General features: G+C 37.1%; 1 protein-coding gene across 6 annotated transcripts in view; it reads left to right on the top strand.

The window, feature by feature from the left end:
• Positions 1-15825, top strand: part of Letm1 (Leucine zipper and EF-hand containing transmembrane protein 1) — a 206036-nt gene that overhangs the window by 167983 nt on the left and 22228 nt on the right. The window lies entirely within an intron of this gene.

A 15825-nucleotide genomic window follows, 5' to 3' on the forward strand; every position in this document is an offset into this window, starting at 1 on the left:
CTTTTGCACACTCTTTGTGAACATGTCTACTGAATTTGAACTGGAAGGCACGTACGTAAAGTTTAACAACTTCTCTTCAACCTTTTCTCTCAAGAAAAAATGCCTGAGTTCAATATGTTTGTTATGCTCTGAAGTGACATGGTTTTTGGCTAAAGAAATGGCACCCTGATTATCAACAAATATGCGTTGTGGAAGGTTTAAAAAATGTTCTCCCACAATTTCTTTAAAAAAATTTTGGAACCACAGTATTTCCTTGGCTGCATGGCACATTCAGAGGTACTCAGCTTCAACTGTTGACAATGCAGTCGTCTGTTGTTTCTTACTGCTCCATGAGACAGCTCCACCTGCTAGTAGCACCACATAGCCACTAAATGATCGTCTGTCAATCTTATCACTAGCCCAATCAGAATCACAAAACACTTCCAAATTCTTTCCTGTCTTTTGGAAAGTCAGCTTTAATTCCTTGGTCTGTTTTAGGTAACGAAGGATATGTTGTACACCAGCCCAATGTTCCTTGCTTGGGCAATTATTGAATTGGCTCATGTAAGTAGTAGCAAAAGCTAAATCTGGCCTTGTTCCTCCTGCTAGGTACAAGAGCCCTCCAACAGCCTGCCTATATTTTAATGCTCCTTCAGCATTCAACATGTTATCCTTAGTGGCTGTTGTATATTTCATACCTGGATCTAATGGTGTTGATGCTCCTTTAGCATCTTGCATATTGGTTGTTTCCAAGAGTTCACTAGCATAGACACTTTGGTCAAAAGTCACACAGCTATCTTCCCTTCTGCTTATCCTAATTGAAAGAAGGTGATGTATTTCTCCCAAGTCCTTGATTTTAAATGTAGCTGCAATATTATCCTTAAATTCCTCAATGATGAATTCTTTGCTGGACATTACAAGAAGATCATCCACATACACACCTACAATTAACTCCTTTTCTTTATTGAAGTAAACACAAGGATCTGCTCTGGATCTTGTTAAGCTCGTTGATTTCAGAAATTTACCGAGGCACATATTCCATTCTCTCCCATACTGATGAAGTCCATAAAGGCTTCTCTTTAGCAAACAAACTTCTCTGTGTGTTTTCTCATGCAGACTCACGGGTGGCTGTTCCATGAAAATTGTCTCACTCAGTCTTCCATTTAAATAGGCTGCAGTAATATCAAGTTGATGAACCTGCCAGTCTTGCTCAACTGAGAATGCTAATAAAGTTCTAATTGATTTTGTTTTTATTACAGGAGAAAACGTCTCTTTGTAGTCAATTCCTTTGACTTGGGTGTAGCCACGAGCAACTAAACGAGCTTTATATCTTTCCACTTGTCCATCTTTGTTAAGTTTTCTCTTGAAGACCCACTTACACTTCACAACTTTCCTTCCCTCTGGCCTAGGCACTACGTCCCAAGTTTCATTTCGTTTTAAATTTTCCAACTCTTCTTCCATGGCTAACTTCCATTTTTCTGCATCTGGACTAGTTAATGCCTCTTCTAAAGTTTCAGGATCATTCTGGAAAGCTTTCTTGGGTGTTGAGCCTTCATATTTCTGTTTCTCGGATTGTCAGCTGCACTGCATTCCACTCGTAATTCCATTTATTTCTGGAGGATTTTCTTCATAAATCTCTGAATTTTCCATGATATAATCCTTTGTCCACTTAGACGCTGAAATTTATCTTCTGGGTCGAGTCTCCTTTTCTGGTATATCCTCCACCTCCTTCTTTTCCTGTTGAGGGCCTTCGTCTATTACTTTATTTTCAACTTCATCATCTTGAGATGAATTTCTTCCAGAAACTTGTTGTGGGTGCAATGTTATAATGTTTCCAGTCATGGAAGGTTTCTCTTCAAATATGACATCTCGGGAACAGATTACTGTACTGGTTTCTTTGATGTAAATGCGGTACCTTTCATCTCCATCATACCCAAGGAGATAGCCTTTAGTTGCCCTTTTGTCCATCTTTCTCCTCTTCTGAACTGGGATATGAGTATAGCAAGTCGATCCAATGATGTGCATGTGTTTTATTCTGGGTTTCTTTCCCATCCATAATTCATAAGGGCTTGAATTAGGAACTGAAGACTTGCCTGTCCTATTCAATATATAAATTGAAGTACTGACGAACTCTGCCCATAGGAAAGCTGGAAAGTCCACTTCCTCATTCGAGTATTTGAGAGTTCTGGCCATTTCTAGGACTGTTCTGTTCTCTCGTTCAGCACTGCCATTTTGTTCTGGTGCATATGGAGCTGTGAGCCTCTGGGAGATTCCATGCTTGTTCAAGATCTTGCGAACGGCTTGGTTGTTAAATTCTCCACCATTGTCACTGAGCATTTCTTTAACCGTATGCCCTAAGTTCTTAGCGTGAGCTATGAAATTTTCAAGCACATCTTTTACTTCTGATTTGTGCTTTAAGAAAAAACAGTATCGAAATTTGGTGTAGGCATCTTTGAAGATTGCAAAGTAACGGTATTTCCTAAATGACTGATCAAATGGCCCACAAAGATCTGCCGAGAACAATTCTCCAGCTTTTGTAACCGCTTTCCTGGTTCCAAACTTTAAATGGTGGGATTTTCTGTGTACACAAGCTTCACATAATTTCATATCAGACTTAATCTTAATATTCAACTCTTTCTCTACAATGGCCTTTACATGTTTTTTATCTTGGTGACTCCATCGTTCATGATAAAGTTGGAGAGTTGATTCATTGTTCTCAGTCATGTTGATGTCAATGTGAGTTTCAGGAACTAAGGTCTTCATCATGGCTTTGAAGAGACCCCCACCAGCATTTCTTGTTCCATGCAGAACTATTTCACCATCTATTTTTAAATAGCAGTCCTTAAATGTTGATTCAAACACACTGTTTTGATTTCTATCTTGAGATGCTAATACAGAAAATAGATTTTTACTTATTTCTGGAATATACCAGACATTTTCAAGATTTTTGATTTGATTCATCCCATTTACAATGGTCATTATCTTGATGGTGCCTTTTCCAATTGCTGGTAATGACTTTCCCTTTGCCATAGTGATGCTATGAGGAAGCTTAAATCTTTTGAAGTCTATAAAGTAGTGCCTGTTATTGACGACATGCTTCGAGGCCCCATTATCAATAAACCAATCATCAGAATTCGTTTCTGCAGAAAAATATTGTATCATCTACAGCTAGAAGTGTCATATTTGCAGCAACACTGTTTTTACTTTCCTTGTTCGGCTCTATATGTGGACTGGGTTTCGGCGGTTTCCCATCAGCTATCCATTTCTTGCATGTTCTGACCCAATGTCCTCTCTGGTGGCAATAATTACACTTGCCATTGTTTTTCTTGTTAATAGATGATTTCCGCTTAAATTCCGGATTTGCTATCAATGCTTCCTGATCTAAAGTTTCTAAAAAATTTGGATCTTTCCTTAATTCTCTTTCATGGGTGCACAATTGTGTGGTTAATTCATCTAAAGTTCTGTTTTCATCACTAAGAAGTAACCAACTCGATCTGAAAGTACGATAACTGGGAGGAAGAGTATCCAATATTTTACAAATCAACAGCATTTCTGGCAGTCTGTTTTCTTTCTTATTTTCAAGCCCATTGTTCAGTTCATTCCATAGATTTTTCAATTTTGACAAATGAGCTGCCATATCATCATTTGACCAACTGAATTTGAAGAACTGTAAACATATGTTATAAAGTTGGTTATCGGACGAATCTTCGAATACTGTGTGAAGTTCCAGCCAAATGTCTCTTGCGCTGTCAAATCTCATTACCTTTTGTAAAGTGTCTTCAGTCATGGAGTTCGTAAGAACCATCATAGCGCAATTATTTGCTTTATTAAAAACCTTCATATCATCTCTAAATCTCTTTCGAATCTCTTCGGCGGCCGCATGATCAGGCTCCTCTGGCTTCTTCAGTTTTCCTTCCACGACTTCTAAAGCGTTTTCGTGATAATTTAATACGAACTTAATTCTATATTTCCAAATAGGCCAATCACTTTTTCCGCATAACGGCTGAACTAATATCTTTGCAGCTTCCATTTTTGCGAACTAATTTGCCGACTCACGTAAGGCTTAAGAACTGCCGTGTTAGGCTTACGAACTGCCGGTAATGTTTATCTCCACTTCGCTCATAAATTTCCCTGCACAGTTATATCATGCTGGTACCCATAACCTGATGAATTTTCTTTGAAAACTGGTCGATATGGAAGGTAATTTGTTTTCCTCTTTCTGCTTCATTATTTGGCAGATCTTCAACCACTTCCAGTTGTAACCAATCTTGGATTATTGCGTTATAGTCTTCAAATTTTTCTTCTAATTTAAGTTTCTTTCTGGTTGACAGCAATCTCTTTTCAGTAGTGTCTCTATTGACGGGTAAATTGTGTTAATTATTGACCTATAGCGAACTGACTCCATATCTATGATGAAGTCTAACGTTAGGAATGGAGACAAATAAATAAGCAGAGATTCATCTAAATTAACATATATTGAAACACAAAATGGCACAAGTACAGTAAATTCTACATGGTAAAGTAAAACAGTGACAACAACTAAAAAAATGTTGCTAAGAGAAAAATATAAAAAGCGTGTTGCCACACATGTTGTAAAATACAAATGGGAAATATAATCACAAATAAAAGTTATTTGCAACACTCCCCCTTGATTAAATTTCCCTCAGTCCTACACAGAACCTTTGATTGAACAAAACTTTCTTTTGCACACTCTTTGTGAACATGTCTACTGAATTTGAACTGGAAGGCACGTACGTAAAGTTTAACAACTTCTCTTCAACCTTTTCTCTCAAGATAAAATGCCTGAGTTCAATATGTTTGTTATGCTCTGAAGTGACATGGTTTTTGGCTAAAGAAATGGCACCCTGATTATCAACAAATATGCATTGTGGAAGGTTTAAAAAATGTTCTCCCACAATTTCTTTAAAAAAATTTTGGAACCACAGTATTTCCTTGGCTGCATGGCACATTCAGAGGTACTCAGCTTCAACTGTTGACAATGCAGTCGTCTGTTGTTTCTTACTGCTCCATGAGACAGCTCCACCTGCTAGTAGCACCACATAGCCACTAAATGATCGTCTGTCAATCTTATCACTAGCCCAATCAGAATCACAAAACACTTCCAAATTCTTTCCTGTCTTTTGGAAAGTCAGCTTTAATTCCTTGGTCTGTTTTAGGTAACGAAGGATATGTTGTACACCAGCCCAATGTTCCTTGCTTGGGCAATTATTGAATTGGCTCATGTAAGTAGTAGCAAAAGCTAAATCTGGCCTTGTTCCTCCTGCTAGGTACAAGAGCCCTCCAACAGCCTGCCTATATTTTAATGCTCCTTCAGCATTCAACATGTTATCCTTAGTGGCTGTTGTATATTTCATACCTGGATCTAATGGTGTTGATGCTCCTTTAGCATCTTGCATATTGGTTGTTTCCAAGAGTTCACTAGCATAGACACTTTGGTCAAAAGTCACACAGCTATCTTCCCTTCTGCTTATCCTAATTGAAAGAAGGTGATGTATTTCTCCCAAGTCCTTGATTTTAAATGTAGCTGCAATATTATCCTTAAATTCCTGAATGATGAATTCTTTGCTGGACATTACAAGAAGATCATCCACATACACACCTACAATTAACTCCTTTTCTTTATTGAAGTAAACACAAGGATCTGCTCTGGATCTTGTTAAGCTCGTTGATTTCAGAAATTTACCGAGGCACATATTCCATTCTCTCCCATACTGATGAAGTCCATAAAGGCTTCTCTTTAGCAAACAAACTTCTCTGTGTGTTTTCTCATGCAGACTCACGGGTGGCTGTTCCATGAAAATTGTCTCACTCAGTCTTCCATTTAAATAGGCTGCAGTAATATCAAGTTGATGAACCTGCCAGTCTCGCTCAACTGAGAATGCTAATAAAGTTCTAATTGATTTTGTTTTTATTACAGGAGAAAATGTCTCTTTGTAGTCAATTCCTTTGACTTGGGTGTAGCCACGAGCAACTAAACGAGCTTTATATCTTTCCACTTGTCCATCTTTGTTAAGTTTTCTCTTGAAGACCCACTTACACTTCACAACTTTCCTTCCCTCTGGCCTAGGCACTACGTCCCAAGTTTCATTTCGTTTTAAATTTTCCAACTCTTCTTCCATGGCTAACTTCCATTTTTCTGCATCTGGACTAGTTAATGCCTCTTCTAAAGTTTCAGGATCATTCTGGAAAGCTTTCTTGGGTGTTGAGCCTTCATATTTCTGTTTCTCGGATTGTCAGCTGCACTGCATTCCACTCGTAATTCCATTTATTTCTGGAGGATTTTCTTCATAAATCTCTGAATTTTCCATGATATAATCCTTTGTCCACTTAGACGCTGAAATTTATCTTCTGGGTCGAGTCTCCTTTTCTGGTATATCCTCCACCTCCTTCTTTTCCTGTTGAGGGCCTTCGTCTATTACTTTATTTTCAACTTCATCATCTTGAGATGAATTTCTTCCAGAAACTTGTTGTGGGTGCAATGTTATAATGTTTCCAGTCATGGAAGGTTTCTCTTCAAATATGACATCTCGGGAACAGATTACTGTACTGGTTTCTTTGATGTAAATGCGGTACCTTTCATCTCCATCATACCCAAGGAGATAGCCTTTAGTTGCCCTTTTGTCCATCTTTCTCCTCTTCTGAACTGGGATATGAGTATAGCAAGTCGATCCAATGATGTGCATGTGTTTTATTCTGGGTTTCTTTCCCATCCATAATTCATAAGGGCTTGAATTAGGAACTGAAGACTTGCCTGTCCTATTCAATATATAAATTGAAGTACTGACGAACTCTGCCCATAGGAAAGCTGGAAAGTCCACTTCCTCATTCGAGTATTTGAGAGTTCTGGCCATTTCTAGGACTGTTCTGTTCTCTCGTTCAGCACTGCCATTTTGTTCTGGTGCATATGGAGCTGTGAGCCTCTGGGAGATTCCATGCTTGTTCAAGATCTTGCGAACGGCTTGGTTGTTAAATTCTCCACCATTGTCACTGAGCATTTCTTTAACCGTATGCCCTAAGTTCTTAGCGTGAGCTATGAAATTTTCAAGCACATCTTTTACTTCTGATTTGTGCTTTAAGAAAAAACAGTATCGAAATTTGGTGTAGGCATCTTTGAAGATTGCAAAGTAACGGTATTTCCTAAATGACTGATCAAATGGCCCACAAATATCTGCCGAGAACAATTCTCCAGCTTTTGTAACCGCTTTCCTGGTTCCAAACTTTAAATGGTGGGATTTTCCGTGTACACAAGCTTCACATAATTTCATATCAGACTTAATCTTAATATTCAACTCTTTCTCTACAATGGCCTTTACATGCTTTTTATCTTGGTGACCCCATCGTTCATGATAAAGTTGGAGAGTTGATTCATTATTCTCAGTCATGTTGATTTCAGTGTGAGTTTCAGGAACTAAGGTCCTCATCATGGCTTTGAAGAGACCCCCACCAGCATTTCTTGTTCCATGCAGAACTATTTCACCATCTATTTTTAAATAGCAGTCCTTAAATGTTGATTCAAACACACTGTTTTGATTTCTATCTTGAGATGCTAATACAGAAAATAGATTTTTACTTATTTCTGGAATATACCAGACATTTTCAAGATTTTTGATTTGATTCATCCCATTTACAATGGTCATTATCTTGATGGTGCCTTTTCGAATTGCTGGTAATGACTTTCCATTTGCCATAGTGATGCTATGAGGAAGCTTAAATCTTTTGAAGTCTATAAAGTAGTGCCTGTTATTGACGACATGCTTCGAGGCCCCATTATCAATAAACCAATCATCAGAATTCGTTTCTGCAGAAAAATATTGTATCATCTACAGCTAGAAGTGTCATATTTGCAGCAACACTGTTTTTACTTTCCTTGTTCGGCTCTATATGTGGACTGGGTTTCGGCGGTTTCCCATCAGCTATCCATTTCTTGCATGTTCTGACCCAATGTCCTCTCTGGTGGCAATAATTACACTTGCCATTGTTTTTCTTGTTAATAGGTGATTTCCGCTTAAATTCCGGATTTGCTATCAATGCTTCCTGATCTAAAGTTTCTAAAAAATTTGGATCTTTCCTTAATTCTCTTTCATGGGTGCACAATTGTGTGGTTAATTCATCTAAAGTTCTCTTTTCATCACTAAGAAGTAAGCAACTCGATTTGAAAGTACGATAACTGGGAGGAAGAGTATCCAATATTTTACAAATCAACAGCATTTCTGGCAGTCTGTTTTCTTTCTTATTTTCAAGCCCATTGTTCAGTTCATTCCATAGATTTTTCAATTTTGACAAATGAGCTGCCATATCATCATTTGACCAACTGAATTTGAAGAACTGTAAACATATGTTATAAAGTTGGTTATCGGACGAATCTTCGAATACTTTGTGAAGTTCCAGCCAAATGTCTCTTGCGCTGTCAAATCTCATTACCTTTTGTAAAGTGTCTTCAGTCATGGAGTTCGTAAGAACCATCATAGCGCAATTATTTGCTTTATTAAAAACCTTCATATCATCTCTAAATCTCTTTCGAATCTCTTCGGCGGCCGCATGATCAGGCTCCTCTGGCTTCTTCAGTTTTCCTTCCACGACTTCTAAAGCGTTTTCGTGATAATTTAATACGAACTTAATTCTATATTTCCAAATAGGCCAATCACTTTTTCCGCATAACGGCTGAACTAATATCTTTGCAGCTTCCATTTTTGCGAACTAATTTGCCGACTCACGTAAGGCTTAAGAACTGCCGTGTTAGGCTTACGAACTGCCGGTAATGTTTATCTCCACTTCGCTCATAAATTTCCCTGCACAGTTATATCATGCTGGTACCCATAACCTGATGAATTTTCTTTGAAAACTGGTCGATATGGAAGGTAATGTGTTTTCCTCTTTCTGCTTCATTATTTGGCAGATCTTCAACCACTTCCAGTTGTAACCAATCTTGGATTATTGCGTTATAGTCTTCAAATTTTTCTTCTAATTTAAGTTTCTTTCTGGTTGACAGCAATCTCTTTTCAGTAGTGTCTCTATTGACGGGTAAATTGTGTTAATTATTGACCTATAGCGAACTGACTCCATATCTATGATGAAGTCTAACGTTAGGAATGGAGACAAATAAATAAGCAGAGATTCATCTAAATTAACATATATTGAAACACAAAATGGCACAAGTACAGTAAATTCTACATGGTAAAGTAAAACAGTGACAACAACTAAAAAAATGTTGCTAAGAGAAAAATATAAAAAGCGTGTTGCCACACATGTTGTAAAATACAAATGGGAAATATAATCACAAATAAAAGTTATTTGCAACACTCCCCCTTGATTAAATTTCCCTCAGTCCTACACAGAACCTTTGATTGAACAAAACTTTCTTTTGCACACTCTTTGTGAACATGTCTACTGAATTTGAACTGGAAGGCACGTACGTAAAGTTTAACAACTTCTCTTCAACCTTTTCTCTCAAGAAAAAATGCCTGAGTTCAATATGTTTGTTATGCTCTGAAGTGACATGGTTTTTGGCTAAAGAAATGGCACCCTGATTATCAACAAATATGCGTTGTGGAAGGTTTAAAAAATGTTCTCCCACAATTTCTTTAAAAAAATTTTGGAACCACAGTATTTCCTTGGCTGCATGGCACATTCAGAGGTACTCAGCTTCAACTGTTGACAATGCAGTCGTCTGTTGTTTCTTACTGCTCCATGAGACAGCTCCACCTGCTAGTAGCACCACATAGCCACTAAATGATCATCTGTCAATCTTATCACTAGCCCAATCAGAATCACAAAACACTTCCAAATTCTTTCCTGTCTTTTGGAAAGTCAGCTTTAATTCCTTGGTCTGTTTTAGGTAACGAAGGATATGTTGTACACCAGCCCAATGTTCCTTGCTTGGGCAATTATTGAATTGGCTCATGTAAGTAGTAGCAAAAGCTAAATCTGGCCTTGTTCCTCCTGCTAGGTACAAGAGCCCTCCAACAGCCTGCCTATATTTTAATGCTCCTTCAGCATTCAACATGTTATCCTTAGTGGCTGTTGTATATTTCATACCTGGATCTAATGGTGTTGATGCTCCTTTAGCATCTTGCATATTGGTTGTTTCCAAGAGTTCACTAGCATAGACACTTTGGTCAAAAGTCACACAGCTATCTTCCCTTCTGCTTATCCTAATTGAAAGAAGGTGATGTATTTCTCCCAAGTCCTTGATTTTAAATGTAGCTGCAATATTATCCTTAAATTCCTGAATGATGAATTCTTTGCTGGACATTACAAGAAGATCATCCACATACACACCTACAATTAACTCCTTTTCTTTATTGAAGTAAACACAAGGATCTGCTCTGGATCTTGTTAAGCTCGTTGATTTCAGAAATTTACCGAGGCACATATTCCATTCTCTCCCATACTGATGAAGTCCATAAAGGCTTCTCTTTAGCAAACAAACTTCTCTGTGTGTTTTCTCATGCAGACTCACGGGTGGCTGTTCCATGAAAATTGTCTCACTCAGTCTTCCATTTAAATAGGCTGCAGTAATATCAAGTTGATGAACCTGCCAGTCTTGCTCAACTGAGAATGCTAATAAAGTTCTAATTGATTTTGTTTTTATTACAGGAGAAAACGTCTCTTTGTAGTCAATTCCTTTGACTTGGGTGTAGCCACGAGCAACTAAACGAGCTTTATATCTTTCCACTTGTCCATCTTTGTTAAGTTTTCTCTTGAAGACCCACTTACACTTCACAACTTTCCTTCCCTCTGGCCTAGGCACTACGTCCCAAGTTTCATTTCGTTTTAAATTTTCCAACTCTTCTTCCATGGCTAACTTCCATTTTTCTGCATCTGGACTAGTTAATGCCTCTTCTAAAGTTTCAGGATCATTCTGGAAAGCTTTCTTGGGTGTTGAGCCTTCATATTTCTGTTTCTCGGATTGTCAGCTGCACTGCATTCCACTCGTAATTCCATTTATTTCTGGAGGATTTTCTTCATAAATCTCTGAATTTTCCATGATATAATCCTTTGTCCACTTAGACGCTGAAATTTATCTTCTGGGTCTGTTGAGGGCCTTCGTCTATTACTTTATTTTCAACTTCATCATCTTGAGATGAATTTCTTCCAGAAACTTGTTGTGGGTGCAATGTTATAATGTTTCCAGTCATGGAAGGTTTCTCTTCAAATATGACATCTCGGGAACAGATTACTGTACTGGTTTCTTTGATGTAAATGCGGTACCTTTCATCTCCATCATACCCAAGGAGATAGCCTTTAGTTGCCCTTTTGTCCATCTTTCTCCTCTTCTGAACTGGGATATGAGTATAGCAAGTCGATCCAATGATGTGCATGTGTTTTATTCTGGGTTTATTTCCCATCCATAATTCATAAGAGCTTGAATTAGGAACTGAAGACTTTCCTGTCCTATTCAATATATAAATTGAAGTACTGACGAACTCTGCCCATAGGAAAGCTGGAAAGTCCACTTCCTCATTCGAGTATTTGAGAGTTCTGGCCATTTCTAGGACTGTTCTGTTCTCTCGTTCAGCACTGCCATTTTGTTCTGGTGCATATGGAGCTGTGAGCCTCTGGGAGATTCCATGCTTGTTCAAGATCTTGCGAACGGCTTGGTTGTTAAATTCTCCACCATTGTCACTGAGCATTTCTTTAACCGTATGCCCTAAGTTCTTAGCGTGAGCTATGAAATTTTCAAGCACATCTTTTACTTCTGATTTGTGCTTTAAGAAAAAACAGTATCGAAATTTGGTGTAGGCATCTTTGAAGATTGCAAAGTAACGGTATTTCCTAAATGACTGATCAAATGGCCCACAAATATCTGCCGAGAACAATTCTCCAGCTTTTGTAACCGCTTTCCTGGTTCCAAACTTTAAATGGTGGGATTTTCTGTGTACACAAGCTTCACATAATTTCATATCAGACTTAATCTTAATATTCAACTCTTTCTCTACAATGGCCTTTACATGTTTTTTATCTTGGTGACTCCATCGTTCATGATAAAGTTGGAGAGTTGATTCATTGTTCTCAGTCATGTTGATGTCAATGTGAGTTTCAGGAACTAAGGTCTTCATCATGGCTTTGAAGAGACCCCCACCAGCATTTCTTGTTCCATGCAGAACTATTTCACCATCTATTTTTAAATAGCAGTCCTTAAATGTTGATTCAAACACACTGTTTTGATTTCTATCTTGAGATGCTAATACAGAAAATAGATTTTTACTTATTTCTGGAATATACCAGACATTTTCAAGATTTTTGATTTGATTCATCCCATTCACAATTGTCATTATCTTGATGGTGCCTTTTCGAATTGCTGGTAATGACTTTCCATTTGCCATAGTGATGCTATGAGGAAGCTTAAATCTTTTGAAGTCTATAAAGTAGTGCCTGTTATTGACGACATGCTTCGAGGCCCCATTATCAATAAACCAATCATCAGAATTCGTTTCTGCAGAAAAATATTGTATCATCTACAGCTAGAAGTGTCATATTTGCAGCAACACTGTTTTTACTTTCCTTGTTCGGCTCTATATGTGGACTGGGTTTCGGCGGTTTCCCATCAGCTATCCATTTCTTGCATGTTCTGACCCAATGTCCTCTCTGGTGGCAATAATTACACTTGCCATTGTTTTTCTTGTTAATAGATGATTTCCGCTTAAATTCCGGATTTGCTATCAATGCTTCCTGATCTAAAGTTTCTAAAAAATTTGGATCTTTCCTTAATTCTCTTTCATGGGTGCACAATTGTGTGGTTAATTCATCTAAAGTTCTCTTTTCATCACTAAGAAGTAAGCAACTCGATTTGAAAGTACGATAACTGGGAGGAAGAGTATCCAATATTTTACAAATCAACAGCATTTCTGGCAGTCTGTTTTCTTTCTTATTTTCAAGCCCATTGTTCAGTTCATTCCATAGATTTTTCAATTTTGACAAATGAGCTGCCATATCATCATTTGACCAACTGAATTTGAAGAACTGTAAACATATGTTATAAAGTTGGTTATCGGACGAATCTTCGAATACTTTGTGAAGTTCCAGCCAAATGTCTCTTGCGCTGTCAAATCTCATTACCTTTTGTAAAGTGTCTTCAGTCATGGAGTTCGTAAGAACCATCATAGCGCAATTATTTGCTTTATTAAAAACCTTCATATCATCTCTAAATCTCTTTCGAATCTCTTCGGCGGCCGCATGATCAGGCTCCTCTGGCTTCTTCAGTTTTCCTTCCACGACTTCTAAAGCGTTTTCGTGATAATTTAATACGAACTTAATTCTATATTTCCAAATAGGCCAATCACTTTTTCCGCATAACGGCTGAACTAATATCTTTGCAGCTTCCATTTTTGCGAATTAATTTGCCGACTCACGTAAGGCTTAAGAACTGCCGTGTTAGGCTTACGAACTGCCGGTAATGTTTATCTCCACTTCGCTCATAAATTTCCCTGCACAGTTATATCATGCTGGTACCCATAACCTGATGAATTTTCTTTGAAAACTGGTCGATATGGAAGGTAATGTGTTTTCCTCTTTCTGCTTCATTATTTGGCAGATCTTCAACCACTTCCAGTTGTAACCAATCTTGGATTATTGCGTTATAGTCTTCAAATTTTTCTTCTAATTTAAGTTTCTTTCTGGTTGACAGCAATCTCTTTTCAGTAGTGTCTCTGTTGACGGGTAAATTGTGTTAATTATTGACCTATAGCGAACTGACTCCATATCTATGATGAAGTCTAACGTTAGGAATGGAGACAAATAAATAAGCAGAGATTCATCTAAATTAACATATATTGAAACACAAAATGGCACAAGTACAGTAAATTCTACATGGTAAAGTAAAACAGTGACAACAACTAAAAAAAAAACGTTGCCAAGAGAAAAATATATAAAGCGTGTTGCCACACATGTTGTAAAATACAAATGGGAAATATAATCACAAATAAAAGTTATTTGCAACAATCTACCACATAATTTTTTTTTTCTCAAGGTCCTGTGAAAGTGATCCAATATAGCCATTTCCAATTCTACTCTAGACTTGCTTTCACTAGAATCAATTATTCCTAAAGCATCTAATTTCCATAAATTCTCTAAATTATTTCTGTGGATTAGCATACTGGTTATCAAAGATGAAATACTTTCAGATAAAATACAGTTGTTTATCTTACCCAAAACAATCTACCTGAGTAGTGCTGTACTGCAACAAGACCAGATGATAAGTGGAAAACATTCCTAGTGTAAAGACTTCCAGCATAGTCAACTCCAATTAAAAGTTCTATAGGTAGTAAGTTTTTTCCTACATGATTAAGACTGTTGCCTTTATCCCATAAGTGAGCCATCCACTGTTCTTGAACACTAGGAATGTGCCACAAATAACTTCCTGGTCTAGAACTTGGATTTCAGAAGAATAATTCATTAAATTACTCACTGAAACTTTATGTTGCTTTCTAGAGTTAAACTCCCAAATACAACATGTGTTAAATTATCTCTTCGTTGAGTAGTCGTGTCGCCTCCATTTGATAAAGGGTAAATTTGAGAATATACAATCTCTGTGATCCCATGTCAAATAAAACTCTTACAGTTCTCTTCCCATCTGCTTCAGTGGACACAAGCTGAGTTTGCAGAAGAACTTCTGTTTGGCTTTGATTAGACAATGTTGCATTTTTATCAATTTGAGAAGTCTCTGAATTAATTTTCTTATCAGCATTAGACAATTGAGGACATATTATAATCCAGTGTTTCTTTTCGCAAATTATGCATCAAACATTAGCTTTGCAATTTTTGAAATGATGCTCGATTCCCAAACATGCAAAACAGGCTTTATTTTTCCTTAAAGTAGCCTTTTTTCCCCTCTAAAAACATCTTTTGGTCTTTAAAACAGTCTTGAGAATAATGGGTTTTGCCGCAAAATACACAAGCAGATTTCATAGCTTTAGTACCTGACTAGATCATTAGCCATTGGGACAGAAAATTCATCTTTTGTGTACTTTTGATTTTTATTTGAAATTTGATTGGATTTAAAAAAGCTTTGAATAAAGAAATCTATTCTTCACCCTCAAATTCCATGCAAAGAAACAACAATAACAGATAGTTTATCGCCATAGCAGTATTTTGGTTCTTTATTGATTGCTGGATTTTGTAATCAAACCCTAACAAACTTTTGAGAATGCATGATTCAGACAATGGGAAAACCATGGCAGCATACTTGTCTGCAGTTATGCCAATCGACTTTAAATACCTCAAATGTGACTCCAGTCTACACATAACTGCATGATGTTCTTCGTTTTCATGTTCATAGCATTTTTCACTGCCAATAATAGCAGTTTGTGGACATAATAATAGCTGTTCATAGTCCAATTTTGTTTTTAAGCTGTTAGTGGCTTTTGCATAGTTGTCAGCAATTTGTGGATAGCTATATACAATTTCTCAGGCTCTACTGTCAACTATCATGTGGTGGTTGAGGTACTGAAATTAAATTTATCTTCATAACCAATTGACTCATAATCATGAATTCTACTGAACTGACTCCAAATCAGTAACCAGTCTTTCATCTCCCCGCTAACTTTAATCTGTTCTATTTTGAAGAGCTTTAATTTTGTTTTTTCACCTGTATTCATCGGCAGTGGTTCATAAAATTTGAAAGTTTACCAAGGCATGCTTTAGTACGAATGCGAGCTGCATCTAATTTTCTCAACATTCTTCAGGTTTCTCTTATTCAACATTAAAATCTTCAGATTTGCTGTTTATTAAAGCAGTAAAAATCTTATCATCTAATTCAGCCAAATCTGTGGCTCTAAAGAAGAAAATTTAATTTCAATTTCTTCACATTTTAAATTTGTTTCATTT

The sequence above is a fragment of the Stegodyphus dumicola genome, chromosome X2 (genome assembly GCF_044657685.1).
Source record: "Stegodyphus dumicola isolate Sdum_Otavi_A_Nest chromosome X2, ASM4465768v1".
Lineage (NCBI taxonomy): Eukaryota > Metazoa > Arthropoda > Arachnida > Araneae > Eresidae > Stegodyphus > Stegodyphus dumicola.